At 36.0% G+C, this 10,720-nt stretch overlaps 5 non-coding genes across 5 annotated transcripts; all 5 read left to right on the top strand.

Annotated features, from left to right (window-relative positions):
* The first annotated feature begins 1,741 nt into the window (after positions 1-1,741).
* On the top strand, positions 1,742-1,823 carry TRNAS-CGA (transfer RNA serine (anticodon CGA)). Its single transcript has one exon. It is a non-coding gene; the product is annotated as a tRNA-Ser (tRNA).
* Positions 1,824-4,367: 2,544 nt separating this feature from the next.
* On the top strand, positions 4,368-4,449 carry TRNAS-CGA (transfer RNA serine (anticodon CGA)). The gene has a single exon. It is a non-coding gene; the product is annotated as a tRNA-Ser (tRNA).
* Positions 4,450-5,680: 1,231 nt separating this feature from the next.
* On the top strand, positions 5,681-5,762 carry TRNAS-CGA (transfer RNA serine (anticodon CGA)). The gene has a single exon. It is a non-coding gene; the product is annotated as a tRNA-Ser (tRNA).
* Positions 5,763-8,306: 2,544 nt separating this feature from the next.
* Positions 8,307-8,388, top strand: TRNAS-CGA (transfer RNA serine (anticodon CGA)). The gene has a single exon. It is a non-coding gene; the product is annotated as a tRNA-Ser (tRNA).
* A 1,231-nt stretch (positions 8,389-9,619) lies between these two features.
* On the top strand, positions 9,620-9,701 carry TRNAS-CGA (transfer RNA serine (anticodon CGA)). Its single transcript has one exon. It is a non-coding gene; the product is annotated as a tRNA-Ser (tRNA).
* The last annotated feature ends 1,019 nt before the right edge of the window (positions 9,702-10,720 follow it).

Genomic DNA, 10,720 nt, shown 5'->3' with positions numbered 1-10,720 from the left:
CAAATCATTTTTCATTTTGCTTGGAAAGTTGATAATGTTTAAAATTAACACTCAATCATTTTAATAGCACGTAATATCACAGGTGTACAATCATGGAATCCTTCGATATCTCAGCTGGTAGAGCGGAGGACTGTAAAAGAGATTGGTATAGAAATCCTAAGGTCGCTGCTTCATTTCCGGCTCGAAGGATGACGCTTTTGATAAACTTAGATGTCAGTACTGACATTTTATAAACCCAAAACTATACCAAGTATAAAGCATTCTCCAAGTTATATTTTAAAAATCATTAACGCAGGCCACTGTGGTCAGGATTAACTTCCCATTTAAATCATCTCTGATACAATATTACTTCAGTCATCCTCACAGCCTGAAATGAAGTAGCTCAACCCATAGAGAAACTTTTATGAAATCATCACATTGCATGAGAGGTAGTCGTGGCCGAGTGGTTAAGGAGATTGACTCGAAATCCATAGTGGTCTCCCCGCGCAGGCTCAAATCCTGCCGACTACGACCACAAGGTTGTTTACTTTTTCAGAAAATTTGCTAAAAGCTTGAAACCAGTGATGTTCAGGGTGAGTCAGGCACTGGCACATCAAAATCTTTAGGATGCCTGCCTGTTCTCTCTTTCTCTATCCCACATTCTCCTCATCTCCTTGAGACTGAGCCCAGGAATCTCAGCAGCGATACTAAGTAGCATTTATTAATTACAAATGCATTTTGAATGTCAAATTTGTAAGAAAGTTTTGTACATTTAGCAAAATATCAAATTCATTTAAAAGAAAATGATGTCCACTCAAAGTAAAAAGAGCTTTGGTTACTTTCAATGCACAACATTTTACTTTCAAATCGTGTCAGATGACTTTCAGTGCTAATTATTATATCATTAACCTCTCCTTTATTAAAAATTGTGCTTTAATGCAAAAAAAGAAAAATAATTGTCTGTGCATACTCTCATGTAGCACAATTATCTTCACTAGCTCAAAAGGGCCGCTCATTGTCCAAAATGGATTGTCAAATCAGAGCAAACAATGGAATATCCCCATCATTCCTTGAACACTTGATTAGTTTACAAAACAAGCAAAATTCAAAAGAGTGTAGAAGGTTTGATAGGCTCAAGCATCTCTAATCTTGATGTAAGTTTGGCTACACTAAAAAATCTATTGAAAGTGCTTTCCAAACTAGCTCTGTAGCCAGTTGATCGTATTTGCACAAATATAAGTCAAACTATTAGTGATATTTTCCAAATGATTAAACATGACAATTTGTGTGATAAAACAACACAGGAATAAGTAGTTGAATCTCTTTTGTGTAGTCAAATCATTTTTCATTTTGCTTGGAAAGTTGATAATGTTTAAAATTAACACTCAATCATTTTAATTGCACGTAATATCACAGGTGTACAATCGTGGAATCCTTCGATATCTCAGCTGGTAGAGCGGAGGACTGTAAAGGAGATTGGTACAGAAATCCTAAGGTCGCTGCTTCATTTCCGGCTCGAAGGATGACGCTTTTGATAAACTTAGATGTCAGTACTGACATTTTATAAACCCAAAACTATACCAAGTATAAAGCATTCTCCAAGTTATATTTTAAAAATCATTAACGCAGGCCACTGTGGTCAGGATTAACTTCCCATTTAAATCATCTCTGATACAATATTACTTCAGTCATCCTCACAGCCTGAAATGAAGTAGCTCAACCGATAGAGAAACTTTTGTGAAAACATCACACTGCATGAGAGGTAGTTGTGGCCGAGTGGTTAAGGCGATGGACTCGAAATCCATTGGGGTCTCCCCGCGCAGGTTCAAATCCTGCCGACTACGACCACATGGTTGTTTAATTTTTCAGAAAATTTGCTAAAAGCTTGAAACCAGTGATGTTCAGGGTGAGTCAGGCACTGGCACATCAAAATCTTTAGGATGCCTGCCTGTTCTCTCTTTCTCTATCCCCCATTCTCCTCCTCTCCTTGAGACTGAGCCCATGAATCTCAGCAGCCATACTAAGTAGCATTTATTAATTACAAATGCATTTTGAATGTCAAATTTGTAAGAAAGTTTTGTACATTTAGCAAAATATCAAATTCATTTGAAAGAAAATGATGTCCACTCAAAGTAAAAAGAGCTTTGGTTACTTTCAATGCACAACATTTTACTTTCAAATCGTGTCAGATGACTTTCAGTGCTAATTATTATATCATTAACCTCTCCTTTATTAAAAATTGTGCTTTAATGCAAAAAAAGAAAAATAATTGTCTGTGTATACTCTCATGTAGCACAATTATCTTCACTAGCTCAAAAGGGCCGCTCATTGTCCAAAATGGATTGTCAAATCAGAACAAACAATGGAATATCCCCATCATTCCTGGAACACTTGATTAGTTTACAAAACAAGCTAAATTCAAAAGAGTGTAGCAGGTTTGATAGGCTCAAGCATCTCTAATCTTGATGTAAGTTTGGCTACACTAAAAAATCTATTGAAAGTGCTTTCCAAACTAGCTCTGCAGCCAGTTGATCGTATTTGCACAAATATAAGTCAAACTATTAGTGATATTTTCCAAATGATTAAGCATGACAATTTGTGTGATAAAGCAACACAGGAATAAGTAGTTGAATCTCTTTTGTGTAGTCAAATCATTTTTCATTTTGCTTGGAAAGTTGATAATGTTTAAAATTAACACTCAATCATTTTAATAGCACGTAATATAACAGGTGTACAATCATGGAATCCTTCGATATCTCAGCTGGTAGAGCGGAGGACTGTAAAAGAGATTGGTATAGAAATCCTAAGGTCGCTGCTTCATTTCCGGCTCGAAGGATGACGCTTTTGATAAACTTAGATGTCAGTACTGACATTTTATAAACCCAAAACTATACCAAGTATAAAGCATTCTCCAAGTTATATTTTAAAAATCATTAACGCAGGCCACTGTGGTCAGGATTAACTTCCCATTTAAATCATCTCTGATACAATATTACTTCAGTCATCCTCACAGCCTGAAATGAAGTAGCTCAACCCATAGAGAAACTTTTATGAAAACATCACATTGCATGAGAGGTAGTCGTGGCCGAGTGGTTAAGGAGATTGACTCGAAATCCATAGTGGTCTCCCCGCACAGGCTCAAATCCTGCCGACTACGACCACAAGGTTGTTTACTTTTTCAGAAAATTTGCTAAAAGCTTGAAACCAGTGATGTTCAGGGTGAGTCAGGCACTGGCACATCAAAATCTTTAGGATGCCTGCCTGTTCTCTCTTTCTCTATCCCACATTCTCCTCCTCTCCTTGAGACTGAGCCCAGGAATCTCAGCAGCCATACTAAGTAGCATTTATTAATTACAAATGCATTTTGAATGTCAAATTTGTAAGAAAGTTTTGTACATTTAGCAAAATATCAAATTCATTTAAAAGAAAATGATGTCCACTCAAAGTAAAAAGAGCTTTGGTTACTTTCAATGCACAACATTTTACTTTCAAATCGTGTCAGATGACTTTCAGTGCTAATTATTATATCATTAACCTCTCCTTTATTAAAAATTGTGCTTTAATGCAAAAAAAGAAAAATAATTGTCTGTGCATACTCTCATGTAGCACAATTATCTTCACTAGCTCAAAAGGGCCGCTCATTGTCCAAAATGGATTGTCAAATCAGAGCAAACAATGGAATATCCCCATCATTCCTTGAACACTTGATTAGTTTACAAAACAAGCAAAATTCAAAAGAGTGTAGAAGGTTTGATAGGCTCAAGCATCTCTAATCTTGATGTAAGTTTGGCTACACTAAAAAATCTATTGAAAGTGCTTTCCAAACTAGCTCTGTAGCCAGTTGATCGTATTTGCACAAATATAAGTCAAACTATTAGTGATATTTTCCAAATGATTAAACATGACAATTTGTGTGATAAAACAACACAGGAATAAGTAGTTGAATCTCTTTTGTGTAGTCAAATCATTTTTCATTTTGCTTGGAAAGTTGATAATGTTTAAAATTAACACTCAATCATTTTAATTGCACGTAATATCACAGGTGTACAATCGTGGAATCCTTCGATATCTCAGCTGGTAGAGCGGAGGACTGTAAAGGAGATTGGTACAGAAATCCTAAGGTCGCTGCTTCATTTCCGGCTCGAAGGATGACGCTTTTGATAAACTTAGATGTCAGTACTGACATTTTATAAACCCAAAACTATACCAAGTATAAAGCATTCTCCAAGTTATATTTTAAAAATCATTAACGCAGGCCACTGTGGTCAGGATTAACTTCCCATTTAAATCATCTCTGATACAATATTACTTCAGTCATCCTCACAGCCTGAAATGAAGTAGCTCAACCCATAGAGAAACTTTTGTGAAAACATCACATTGCATGAGAGGTAGTCGTGGCCGAGTGGTAAAGGCGATGGACTCGAAATCCATTGGGGTCTCCCCGCGCAGGTTCAAATACTGCCGACTACGACCACATGGTTGTTTAATTATTCAGAAAATTTGCTAAAAGCTTGAAACCAGTGATGTTCAGGGTGAGTCAGGCACTGGCACATCAAAATCTTTAGGATGCCTGCCTGTTCTCTCTTTCTCTATCCCCCATTCTCCTCCTCTCCTTGAGACTGAGCCCAGGAATCTCAGCAGCCATACTAAGTAGCATTTATTAATTACAAATGCATTTTGAATATCAAATTTGTAAGAAAGTTTTGTACATTTAGCAAAATATCAAATTCATTTGAAAGAAAATGATGTCCACTCAAAGTAAAAAGAGCTTTGGTTACTTTCAATGCACAACATTTTACTTTCAAATCATGTCAGATGACTTTCAGTGCTAATTATTATATCATTAACCTCTCCTTTATTAAAAATTGTGCTTTAATGCAAAAAAAGAAAAATAATTGTCTGTGCATACTCTCATGTAGCACAATTATCTTCACTAGCTCAAAAGGGCCGCTCATTGTCCAAAATGGATTGTCAAATCAGAACAAACAATGGAATATCCCCATCATTCCTGGAATACTTGATTAGTTTACAAAACAAGCAAAATTCAAAAGAGTGTAGAAGGTTTGATAGGCTCAAGCATCTCTAATCTTGATGTAAGTTTGGCTACACTAAAAAATCTATTGAAAGTGCTTTCCAAACTAGCTCTGAAGCCAGCTGATCGTATTTGCACAAATATAAGTCAAACTATTAGTGATATTTTCCAAATGATTAAACATGACAATTTGTGTGATAAAGCAACACAGGAATAAGTAGTTGAATCTCTTTTGTGTAGTCAAATCATTTTTCATTTTGCTTGGAAAGTTGATAATATTTAAAATTAACACTCAATCATTTTAATAGCACGTAATATCACAGGTGTACAATCATGGAATCCTTCGATATCTCAGCTGGTAGAGCGGAGGACTGTAAAAGAGATTGGTACAGAAATCCTAAGGTCGCTGCATCATTTCCGGCTCGAAGGATAACGCTTTTGATAAACTTAGATGTCAGTACTGACATTTTATAAACCCAAAACTATACCAAGTATAAAGCATTCTCCGAGTTATATTTTAAAAATCATTAACGCAGGCCACTGTGGTCAGGATTAACTTCCCATTTAAATCATCTCTGATACAATATTACTTCAGTCATCCTCACAGCCTGAAATGAAGTAGCTCAACCCATAGAGAAAATTTTGTGAAAACATTGCATTGCATGAGAGGTAGTCGTGGCTGAGTGGTTAAGGCGATGGACTCGAAATCCATTGGGGTCTCCCCGCGCAGGTTCAAATCCTGCCGACTACGACCACATGGTTGTTTAATTTTTCAGAAAATTTGCTAAAAGCTTGAAACCAGTGATGTTCAGGGTGAGTCAGGCACTGGCACATCAAAATCTTTAGGATGCCTGCCTGTTCTCTCTTTCTCTATCCCCCATTCTCCTCCTCTCCTTGAGACTGAGCCCATGAATCTCAGCAGCCATACTAAGTAGCATTTATTAATTACAAATGCATTTTGAATGTCAAATTTGTAAGAAAGTTTTGTACATTTAGCAAAATATCAAATTCATTTGAAAGAAAATGATGTCCACTCAAAGTAAAAAGAGCTTTGGTTACTTTCAATGCACAACATTTTACTTTCAAATCGTGTCAGATGACTTTCAGTGCTAATTATTATATCATTAACCTCTCCTTTATTAAAAATTGTGCTTTAATGCAAAAAAAGAAAAATAATTGTCTGTGTATACTCTCATGTAGCACAATTATCTTCACTAGCTCAAAAGGGCCGCTCATTGTCCAAAATGGATTGTCAAATCAGAACAAACAATGGAATATCCCCATCATTCCTGGAATACTTGATTAGTTTACAAAACAAGCTAAATTCAAAAGAGTGTAGCAGGTTTGATAGGCTCAAGCATCTCTAATCTTGATGTAAGTTTGGCTACACTAAAAAATCTATTGAAAGTGCTTTCCAAACTAGCTCTGCAGCCAGTTGATCGTATTTGCACAAATATAAGTCAAACTATTAGTGATATTTTCCAAATGATTAAGCATGACAATTTGTGTGATAAAGCAACACAGGAATAAGTAGTTGAATCTCTTTTGTGTAGTCAAATCATTTTACATTTTGCTTGGAAAGTTGATAATGTTTAAAATTAACACTCAATCATTTTAATAGCACGTAATATAACAGGTGTACAATCATGGAATCCTTCGATATCTCAGCTGGTAGAGCGGAGGACTGTAAAAGAGATTGGTATAGAAATCCTAAGGTCGCTGCTTCATTTCCGGCTCGAAGGATGACGCTTTTGATAAACTTAGATGTCAGTACTGACATTTTATAAACCCAAAACTATACCAAGTATAAAGCATTCTCCAAGTTATATTTTAAAAATCATTAACGCAGGCCACTGTGGTCAGGATTAACTTCCCATTTAAATCATCTCTGATACAATATTACTTCAGTCATCCTCACAGCCTGAAATGAAGTAGCTCAACCCATAGAGAAACTTTTATGAAAACATCACATTGCATGAGAGGTAGTCGTGGCCGAGTGGTTAAGGAGATTGACTCGAAATCCATAGTGGTCTCCCCGCACAGGCTCAAATCCTGCCGACTACGACCACAAGGTTGTTTACTTTTTCAGAAAATTTGCTAAAAGCTTGAAACCAGTGATGTTCAGGGTGAGTCAGGCACTGGCACATCAAAATCTTTAGGATGCCTGCCTGTTCTCTCTTTCTCTATCCCACATTCTCCTCCTCTCCTTGAGACTGAGCCCAGGAATCTCAGCAGCCATACTAAGTACCATTTATTAATTACAAATGCATTTTGAATGTCAAATTTGTAAGAAAGTTTTGTACATTTAGCAAAATATCAAATTCATTTAAAAGAAAATGATGTCCACTCAAAGTAAAAAGAGCTTTGGTTACTTTCAATGCACAACATTTTACTTTCAAATCGTGTCAGATGACTTTCAGTGCTAATTATTATATCATTAACCTCTCCTTTATTAAAAATTGTGCTTTAATGCAAAAAAAGAAAAATAATTGTCTGTGCATACTCTCATGTAGCACAATTATCTTCACTAGCTCAAAAGGGCCGCTCATTGTCCAAAATGGATTGTCAAATCAGAGCAAACAATGGAATATCCCCATCATTCCTTGAACACTTGATTAGTTTACAAAACAAGCAAAATTCAAAAGAGTGTAGAAGGTTTGATAGGCTCAAGCATCTCTAATCTTGATGTAAGTTTGGCTACACTAAAAAATCTATTGAAAGTGCTTTCCAAACTAGCTCTGTAGCCAGTTGATCGTATTTGCACAAATATAAGTCAAACTATTAGTGATATTTTCCAAATGATTAAACATGACAATTTGTGTGATAAAACAACACAGGAATAAGTAGTTGAATCTCTTTTGTGTAGTCAAATCATTTTTCATTTTGCTTGGAAAGTTGATAATGTTTAAAATTAACACTCAATCATTTTAATTGCACGTAATATCACAGGTGTACAATCGTGGAATCCTTCGATATCTCAGCTGGTAGAGCGGAGGACTGTAAAGGAGATTGGTACAGAAATCCTAAGGTCGCTGCTTCATTTCCGGCTCGAAGGATGACGCTTTTGATAAACTTAGATGTCAGTACTGACATTTTATAAACCCAAAACTATACCAAGTATAAAGCATTCTCCAAGTTATATTTTAAAAATCATTAACGCAGGCCACTGTGGTCAGGATTAACTTCCCATTTAAATCATCTCTGATACAATATTACTTCAGTCATCCTCACAGCCTGAAATGAAGTAGCTCAACCCATAGAGAAACTTTTGTGAAAACATCACATTGCATGAGAGGTAGTCGTGGCCGAGTGGTAAAGGCGATGGACTCGAAATCCATTGGGGTCTCCCCGCGCAGGTTCAAATACTGCCGACTACGACCACATGGTTGTTTAATTATTCAGAAAATTTGCTAAAAGCTTGAAACCAGTGATGTTCAGGGTGAGTCAGGCACTGGCACATCAAAATCTTTAGGATGCCTGCCTGTTCTCTCTTTCTCTATCCCCCATTCTCCTCCTCTCCTTGAGACTGAGCCCAGGAATCTCAGCAGCCATACTAAGTAGCATTTATTAATTACAAATGCATTTTGAATATCAAATTTGTAAGAAAGTTTTGTACATTTAGCAAAATATCAAATTCATTTGAAAGAAAATGATGTCCACTCAAAGTAAAAAGAGCTTTGGTTACTTTCAATGCACAACATTTTACTTTCAAATCATGTCAGATGACTTTCAGTGCTAATTATTATATCATTAACCTCTCCTTTATTAAAAATTGTGCTTTAATGCAAAAAAAGAAAAATAATTGTCTGTGCATACTCTCATGTAGCACAATTATCTTCACTAGCTCAAAAGGGCCGCTCATTGTCCAAAATGGATTGTCAAATCAGAACAAACAATGGAATATCCCCATCATTCCTGGAATACTTGATTAGTTTACAAAACAAGCAAAATTCAAAAGAGTGTAGAAGGTTTGATAGGCTCAAGCATCTCTAATCTTGATGTAAGTTTGGCTACACTAAAAAATCTATTGAAAGTGCTTTCCAAACTAGCTCTGAAGCCAGTTGATCGTATTTGCACAAATATAAGTCAAACTATTAGTGATATTTTCCAAATGATTAAACATGACAATTTGTGTGATAAAGCAACACAGGAATAAGTAGTTGAATCTCTTTTGTGTAGTCAAATCATTTTTCATTTTGCTTGGAAAGTTGATAATATTTAAAATTAACACTCAATCATTTTAATAGCACGTAATATCACAGGTGTACAATCATGGAATCCTTCGATATCTCAGCTGGTAGAGCGGAGGACTGTAAAAGAGATTGGTACAGAAATCCTAAGGTCGCTGCATCATTTCCGGCTCGAAGGATAACGCTTTTGATAAACTTAGACGTCAGTACTGACATTTTATAAACCCAAAACTATACCAAGTATAAAGCATTCTCCAAGTTATATTTTAAAAATCATTAACGCAGGCCACTGTGGTCAGGATTAACTTCCCATTTAAATCATCTCTGATACAATATTACTTCAGTCATCCTCACAGCCTGAAATGAAGTAGCTCAACCCATAGAGAAACTTTTGTGAAAACATCACATTGCACGAGAGGTAGTCGTGGCCGAGTGGTAAAGGCGATGGACTCGAAATCCATTGGGGTCTCCCCGCGCAGGTTCAAATACTGCCGACTACGACCACATGGTTGTTTAATTATTCAGAAAATTTGCTAAAAGCTTGAAACCAGTGATGTTCAGGGTGAGTCAGGCACTGGCACATCAAAATCTTTAGGATGCCTGCCTGTTCTCTCTTTCTCTATCCCCCATTCTCCTCCTCTCCTTGAGACTGAGCCCAGGAATCTCAGCAGCCATACTAAGTAGCATTTATTAATTACAAATGCATTTTGAATATCAAATTTGTAAGAAAGTTTTGTACATTTAGCAAAATATCAAATTCATTTGAAAGAAAATGATGTCCACTCAAAGTAAAAAGAGCTTTGGTTACTTTCAATGCACAACATTTTACTTTCAAATCATGTCAGATGACTTTCAGTGCTAATTATTATATCATTAACCTCTCCTTTATTAAAAATTGTGCTTTAATGCAAAAAAAGAAAAATAATTGTCTGTGCATACTCTCATGTAGCACAATTATCTTCACTAGCTCAAAAGGGCCGCTCATTGTCCAAAATGGATTGTCAAATCAGAACAAACAATGGAATATCCCCATCATTCCTGGAATACTTGATTAGTTTACAAAACAAGCAAAATTCAAAAGAGTGTAGAAGGTTTGATAGGCTCAAGCATCTCTAATCTTGATGTAAGTTTGGCTACACTAAAAAATCTATTGAAAGTGCTTTCCAAACTAGCTCTGAAGCCAGTTGATCGTATTTGCACAAATATAAGTCAAACTATTAGTGATATTTTCCAAATGATTAAACATGACAATTTGTGTGATAAAGCAACACAGGAATAAGTAGTTGAATCTCTTTTGTGTAGTCAAATCATTTTTCATTTTGCTTGGAAAGTTGATAATATTTAAAATTAACACTCAATCATTTTAATAGCACGTAATATCACAGGTGTACAATCATGGAATCCTTCGATATCTCAGCTGGTAGAGCGGAGGACTGTAAAAGAGATTGGTACAGAAATCCTAAGGTCGCTGCATCATTTCCGGCTCGAAGGATAACGCTTTTGATAAACTTAGATGTCA

Source organism: Pseudophryne corroboree, chromosome 4 (assembly GCF_028390025.1).
Source record: "Pseudophryne corroboree isolate aPseCor3 chromosome 4, aPseCor3.hap2, whole genome shotgun sequence".
Lineage (NCBI taxonomy): Eukaryota > Metazoa > Chordata > Amphibia > Anura > Myobatrachidae > Pseudophryne > Pseudophryne corroboree.
Note: the sequence above shows the minus strand (reverse complement) of the source record. Positions and strands in the feature narration are given on the sequence as shown.